Here is a 7,551-nt window from a genome sequence, read left to right on the forward strand (position 1 = left end):
AAGCCTTTGCTTCTCTTTTCTCATGCAGATGAATGGATCAGGAATTTAGCCACTTGTTTCTAAAAGCAGACACACATTTCCATGTTCCGTCCACATATTTATTAAACTAACAAGTTTAATGCATATGTAAAATGCGTTTGGACACTGTATTTCAAATCAATAGAATAATTTGAGTCATCAGCTTTGTAGATGCATAATTACATATTACTTCCTGGGATTTTTAAAATATTCTTATTTATAATAAACTGCTCTTTAATTAAAACTGGCATTTGGGATCCAGTTTCTTTAGGGTTTTGCGTATGTAAATCTGGGCCCTAATTTTTATATATTCATTAATATCTTTGAGCTTTCCTTACTCCACACCCATCCTCTGCTCCAAAGCTGGTTTGAGAGTACAGAGCAGGATTGTGGCCCTGTTGAACTCAGGAGATCAAACCACCATTAAATCCAATTTATTTTAGTAGAACCAGGGAAGATTTTGCACCAACACTGCCAGGACACTTTAGTCTTGACTGAACGATATTTTTTCCATCTCTGAATTTTCTGTTCTTAAGTTAATTACAGCAAATATGTTGGGGTATGGATAAGAATTGTCCTGCCTCTTCAGCTTCTTTGAGGTGGAAACAAGATACATTTTCCTTAAACTCATTTATTTTTGCTCGTTTTTCTATTCCTCTTTGAATGCCCAGCACTTTGGTATTCAAATTTGTCACCTTACAAAGCTGTGGTTCTGCTGAGACCCTCTGGTCCCCCAACAGCAGCAGGACATTGAAGGATTTGAGCTGTGATCTCCAAGCAGCTGCAACCCCCTGCTCTAACCCCCCTCATTTCCACCTCAGCCACGGTTTCCTCAGCCCTACATTTCCTCCAGGTAGGACTTGATTTCCAAAAGACCTGGGTTTTGTCTGCTCAATCTCTTTCTTCAGTTTATTTTGCCCCAGTAAGAGGCTGTAAGGCCAGCACTGGCTTGTCCTTTCCCATAGGATGGTCCCACTGGGAGCCCCCAGCCCTCAGCTCCCGGGACCACTGCTCATGTGTAACCTGCCAGCTGTGGGGACAGGCTGTTATTCCGGTGGGAAGACGGGAGCCACAGCTTTGCTCTCCCAGACAATGACTGCTGGCTCCTTCAGCACATTGTTCTGTGCTGGCAGGAACAAACTAAGGCTTGGTCTTTGCTCCAGGAAATTCCCTGTCCTCCCTTGACGGGGTATCTGGCTGCACCAAGAGCCTTTCTGCTCCCACAGCAGTGGATCTCAACACCCATGTACAGGACTGGTGTCCTGGGGTGGTTTTTTATTTTAGGACTGACTTGGGAAGCTTGTCCATAGAAAATGAATAAGTAATTAAATAATTAACAATGAAATATTTTCCAGCTGGATAGCTGGAACACCTCCATACTCTGGCCAGGGTTTGGAAAGTTGATGGGGTGATGGGACATCAATCTGTGTCTTCCCTTATCCCTCTTAAAACTCTCCATGAGTTTTGGGAAGCTATGGGCATTTGGCAAAAGATGGTGGTGGTGGCTCTGGAATGAGCCTGCTCTGGTGTCCTGTGTTCTCCAAGTGGGATGTCTGTATGAGCAGGACCAGACTCTCCCAGTAAGGCTGTGGGGCCAGGGGAAGCTGTGTCACTGGACACCAGAGCCATAGAAGAGAGGCTTTCTCTTTTTGGAGTGTGCTTGCTGAGACAGCCTGGAGGAAAAAAAACAGAGCAGGGAATCAAATAGAAAATCTGTATGTTTGGTGGAGGAGGGAAAGTTGGAGTGAAGGCAGCCTGGAAAACTGTGGGGTGTTCTGTAGCCTGAGAGGGGAAAGGGGGGTGATAAGGTCTGGGACAGTGCCAGGAGAACAGGAGGAGGCAGAGACCGTGGAAAGCAGCTGGGAAGAAGCCTGCTTTGCGGGAGGAAATGTTATTATTAGTGCTCAGTTTCCTGAACAAAAGATTCTTGTCTATTTAAATACTTCAGCTTCACAGAGCTGCAGTTCTCCAGACACAATAAAATTTGCCTTTTCTCCCTGTCATTGTCATTTTCCGCTTGCAGCAGGTGGTTAAGGCTCCTGTGCTGTGGAGTAAATAATTTCAGGCTGCTGTGTGGGCTTGCTATGGTCTGGAAACAGAGAGGGCAAGCCCTGGGAATGAGAGGTTTGTCTCTTGTGTCTGCCTGCATCTGTTCTTGGAGATGCTGCTCTTAAACACCAGTGCAGATGCTGCTGGTTTAGAGACAAAGATCTATCAGATTTGAATAAAATTAATAAAAGCATAAAAATTCATTAAAAAGTTAAACATCTGGATATAAACTGCTCTTAAGAAACCTTCTGGGCCATTCTCAGTCTTCCTCAACCAACCATGGCAGGTTTTATGCTCCAGCAGCATCATGCAGAACCTCACTAATTCGAAATAATCTCAACTAATGGTTAATTTGAATTATCCTTTCCATCCAGGGATGTGCAAAGAACACACAGAAGTTGAAGTTGCTGCTGTGTGAGGAAGAGAGCAGGTTCTGTGCAAGGTGGTGCTCACACTTGTGCTAGAGCCATCCTTTGGTGAGTGAGGTGCTGCCATGACCCTGCTGTCTCCATGTGCTCTTCTCCACGTGCTTCAGCAGGTCAGACTGTTTCCCACAGAAATTCCAGATCATTTATGTTATAGGTAAGAAGTGCTTTTTCTATCTGTCTTGAAATTTTAAAATCTGATAGCAATAGTAATTTAATAGGAATTTACTTTGTAGAATCGCAACTTTTTTTTTTTTCCTATATCCCAGTAGCTTGAGTTTAATGTCAGATCTATCCCTACAGTGATAGAAATGTATTCAGTGCCCCATGCAATGGCCCAGAATACCATTCAATCCCTGTACAGGCCACCAAAAAATATGTGATGGTTCGGACTTGGCTCCTTGCCAAATGCTCAAAGCCCAGCAGCAGCCTCCCTCCTCCTTCCCCCTTCCCCTAGGGCAAAGGGAAAAAAAAACTATGCAAATTGAAGAACCCAAAAAAAATCAAGTAAGTTATATAAAAAATATATTTTATGTATATTACAGTTAAGATGCTATGTACACAGTAAACGGGAATCCAAACACCCCCCGAAGGGATAGGGAAAGGGGAAAAAGGGACAAAAGGAAATAAAAAGGGACACTGAATAGATATGTGCAATCAAACCTGAGAACTAGTAAAATAACTAGTAAAATAAATTTCACCACGTCCCTTAGAAAGCAGGATTAGCAGACACTGCCAGCACTCTCCAAGCTTCCACGTGGCAGGTCAGTGGATGCTGCAGGCCTCAGCCTTAGATAAGCAAGACCAACGCAGGGACTCACTGTTCCCGAACTTCGCCGGAAGAGAAAAAGAGAAGGCCTCTCCTCCCTTCTTATTTATACCATGATTTACGTAAAAATCATATGGAATACTGGGAACACTGCCCCTTCCTTAGTTACAACCTGATCACCAAGGAAGGCCTGGATTAAAACCACCACAAAATGGAACTTTTTTTCCATAAAAAGATTGGAAATGTCTCACTCTGCTCACTTCCTGATTATAATTGTTCCTTGTTCCAAGCCCTGCAAGACTTTGAAAAGTCAGCCTTCCTGAATGTATGACAAATATAAAAATATCAGAGAATTGTGGTATATCCTGAGTTGGAAGGGACCCACAAGGATCAGTGAGTCCAGCTCCTGGACTAGATATAAATATATATTCATATTGAAGTTACTACACGAGTGCAGATGTACTTAGTGCAGTCTGACAGTGCTGCAGTGGGACTGGTGGCTGTCACGAAGGACACACAGGATGCACAGCTGCTAAACCACTAAAAGCACGTCCTGTCCGTCTCAGTGGGGAGAGTTTCTGCATTGGGATTCTGGAAAACTGAATAATTCACTCGTGGTGAATGAATAGATGAAACCAACCTACAGTCATTCCAGTCAGATATATTTTTTAATCAGAGAGTTTCAGAAGATGACAACAGTCATTCTTTGAACGCTGAGTACGTGGGGATGAGCTGTCAGTGTTTTATGGGCATGAATTTCGTTAGGTAATTTTTTTCAGGGTAGGTAAAACCCCAGCCATGTGTGGCCCTCAGCCTCATGAGTGACGTGTCAGCCCTAGCAATTAGTACTTCTACTTCACAGCAGCTTGCACAGCTCTGTGCCTGACTTGTGCTTCTGCAACAAGCTCGATCCAGCACTGCCCCCAGCCCTGCAAAGCTCCGAGCACGGCGCTGCTGCTCCCCTTGCCCTGGAGGTTCTACTCCCAGCCAGGACCGACCTCCTCTCTCCTGTGAGGATGAGTGAATGACTCTGCCTCCTTGTTCCAGCAGTCCCAGCTTTGCCAGGAGGTAGGGAAGGAGTAACTTTTGACACAGGAGTATGTTCTGTGAGTGCTGAGGTAACTCAGGGCAGGCAGTAGCTGCTGTTGGAGCCGATGGCAGGGCTGGGAAGCAGAGGAGTGTTCAGGCTGTCAGCAGTTCCCTGGCTTCCCTCTGGCTGGGAGCACAGGAGCTCTCAGTCTCCGGCCAAGGAACACCGCCCCTGGGCCCTTATCTCTCCGGAAAGTGCAGTGGTGAGATGTTCTGTGCAGCGTTGTAATTCTCCTGACACTCCTCAGGCGGGGCTCTGGCACACTCTGTTTTCCCTCATGCTACAGCCAAGCTTGCATGGCTGGAGCTCTGGGAATGTGGAGATGCCTGGGTGAGCTGTGCCTCTGTCCCTCACCTGGGGAGGTGACAGCTGCCACAGCTGCCTGTCCTGGGGCAAGGACAGGTATTCAGGAACTCCTGCCAGGTTGTTTGGCTGTGGATAAAAACAGGCAGCAGGCTCCATGTAGCCAAGAACATGTCCATAGGCAGGAGAAGTGACCAGATGAGCGGGAGAACTCATGCCAGAGCTTGCCCATGGTAGTAGGAGCCCAAGGGATAAAGGACTTTGTTTGCCCTCCAGGCCAGCTCTGCCTCTCGCCGCTCCAGGGCAGCTGGTGGCCATGGGGACAGCGGTGGCTCCCGAGTGGCTGCTGAGTGCATGTTGGCCCTGGTGATGCGTTGAACTGCTCGAGCAAATCATCCTAAAATAGACTTCATATGTGATGCAGAAGAACCCAAGCAAAACACAAAGCTCAGCCAAACCCAAATTTATGCTTGTGGTTACTGAAGCTTGTGAGATCAATTTTTTGTTTACTTAAAACTGATTTCAAAGAGGTTGTTTTTTTTTTCTTTTAATTCTTATTCTTGATCGTTGGGTTGGGGGATGGTCATGGCACTGCTTCAGCTGGGGCTGAACATCATGCAGTCATCAGAGAGATGCTCTGTCCCAAAATGCACAGAATTAAGGTCCTGGTGAGGTGGTGACTTGGGGAAACACAGGGCCTGTGGTTGCTGCTACACTGGCACATCCCAGCAGTCACCCACAGAGAATACCCACCTGAGAGATTCTCTTATTTTCATGAAAACCTGGAAAAGTAGAGCTTTTTTTTATTTCTAACTTGTAAAATGAGTAAAGTTATCAAGTGTTAAAAGCACCAGTTCAGTTAAAAAAAAAAGGGGGTGGAGGGGAACAAAAATAAGAGAAAAAATAGCTGAGAAACAAAAAAACCCTCCAAATCCCACAAAGCCTCTGTGGAGCTGGTAGAAGCCAGAGCACAATAATAGCAGTGCTGGCTGATTCCATCTCCCATGTGATCCCACAAGTTGGGCTTACCCCAGCGGGACAGGAAAGCCTAGAAAGTCCAAACTGCCATATTTCAGGACAAACCATATAGAAAATAAACACATGAGATAAATAAAACACTGCCAGGAAATGATGACTTGTGGGACAGAGACCTGAGGTGATGCTGGTTGCAGCTCCCGGCTCATGATGCCAGGGGCACTGCCCAGCCTGGCCAAGGCAGGGAAGCAAGGGAAACATACACCTACTTTATTTTTTCAGGAATCTCTGGCTGTGTGGCCCCTGTTTCAGCAGAGAATTCCTGCCCCTTCAGCATCTGAACTGGCCAAATCCCTGCGGAGTCAGAGCCAGCAGCTCTGTGTGACCAGGACCCATCGTCCCTTTAGCAGTGATGTGGTGAGTGTATCCCGGTGCCAAGTCCAGATGGAGTTGTTCCCCAGGCAGATTCCTTCCTCTGGGTCCTTTTATTTATTCTTTTCTTCTTCTTGTCATCACTTACTTATTTGCATATTTGTCAGCATTAGGGGTGGCGTCCCAGTGGCAGTTTGTGTTGGCTTTCCAGGGCTGCTTGGGGTTCCTGTGCTGGGGGGGGGGCAAAAACTGTGCAGGGATGGATGGGACCAGGCAGCACAAATTGTGAGGTGGGGGGAGCCTGGGCTGGGGATTCAGCACTGGAAGCTTGAGGAAAGAAAATTGAATTTGTGTTTGTGAATGGAAATGGCTTTGCAGAAAAAATCCTGGAGAGAATGGGGTGGCTGGTGCTGCTGCTGTCGCGTCGTCTGTCCCTGCAGAACCTCACTGCTCCTGACCGGGGTTATTGTGCTGCCTAATTGCTTTTGGATGGTGTTCAGGCAGCAAAGTGGGGCAGCAGCAACTCTCCAGGCTGGTTTAACTCTTCTGGGGGGTGTAATTTCTGGTTGGTTACATGGGGAGGTGAGCTGGGAGACTGAGTGGGCAGCAGCGGGGCTGGAGCCAAGAGGAGCGGGAGCTACAGCAGCACCAGACAATAGGACCTTGGAGGTGGACAGGAGCTAAGTGAGCATTGAGTGCAACCATAAAAAGAATTTTACTAAAAAAAAGTGAGGTTAAAACCTGCAGTTCAGTGTGGAAGGAGAAGAGATGTCTTTAGGATTTGGAATAATGGGATGGAGCAGCTCCTAGCTGGGGGAGCAGGACGGTCTATGAAGCTGTGCTGTGCACACTGGGACCCGTCCCATGGGCACAGAATAAATTAACATGTGTCACAAGTGTTTGAAGGGAAGAAGGTCTGTTACAGAACCCCAGCCCAGAGCAGGCTTGGGGAGGACAGGGCGTTTAAGAGCTGTGGGGCCTCTCTTTGCTCCGTGGTGGAGACAGTGTTAATCGTTTGGGCTTAGTGGTGTGCAGCGGATCCCGGGGAGGAACAGGAGGGCTGTTAAGCAAGAGGAAATGGTTTGCTGTCTAGATGGGCTTAACACAATATAAACTACATGGTGCACAAGGAAAGTTAAATCCTGAAGTGGTGAAGGAGCTGGAGTCACCCCGCACAGCAGTGCAAGTGTGAGTGGGGTGAGGGGTTTCCTCATGGTGGTGATTGCAGCTAATGCTGAAGCACAATGTCCATGTGCCTTTTCCTTCAGACACAAAGGCATCTGCAACGACAACTGTGAGGCAGTTGTGTTGTTTTTCCCTTCCTGCTACTTTGACACCATCATTTTTTTCCCAGAGTAAAATTTCAGAACCATCTAGAAAGGAGACTGAGGGGGAGAGGTGACCTAAACCTGAGCAAGGGGCTTCCTAATGGGTGCCATCAGGATCTGGCTCTGCCCAGCTCATCCGGGTGACATGTCCTTCCCTCTCTCCTTCCCTCCATCTTTACCTGGCTCCACATGGCATGTGGAGGAACCTGGAAGGGGGAAAAC

At 47.1% G+C, this 7,551-nt stretch overlaps 1 long non-coding RNA gene across 1 annotated transcript in view; it reads left to right on the top strand.

Annotated features, from left to right (window-relative positions):
* LOC114067012 overlaps nt 1–2,549 on the top strand; it is a 9,991-nt gene extending 7,442 nt beyond the window's left edge. Inside the window, exons 2-3 of the long non-coding RNA XR_003573292.1 lie at nt 690–871; nt 2,442–2,549. This is a non-coding gene — a long non-coding RNA (uncharacterized LOC114067012). The remainder of the gene's footprint in view (nt 1–689; nt 872–2,441) is intronic.
* The last annotated feature ends 5,002 nt before the right edge of the window (nt 2,550–7,551 follow it).

Source organism: Empidonax traillii, unplaced genomic scaffold, assembly GCF_003031625.1.
Source record: "Empidonax traillii isolate 1590-97213 ecotype Southwest subspecies unplaced genomic scaffold, ASM303162v1 scaffold22:size5013007, whole genome shotgun sequence".
NCBI lineage: Eukaryota > Metazoa > Chordata > Aves > Passeriformes > Tyrannidae > Empidonax > Empidonax traillii.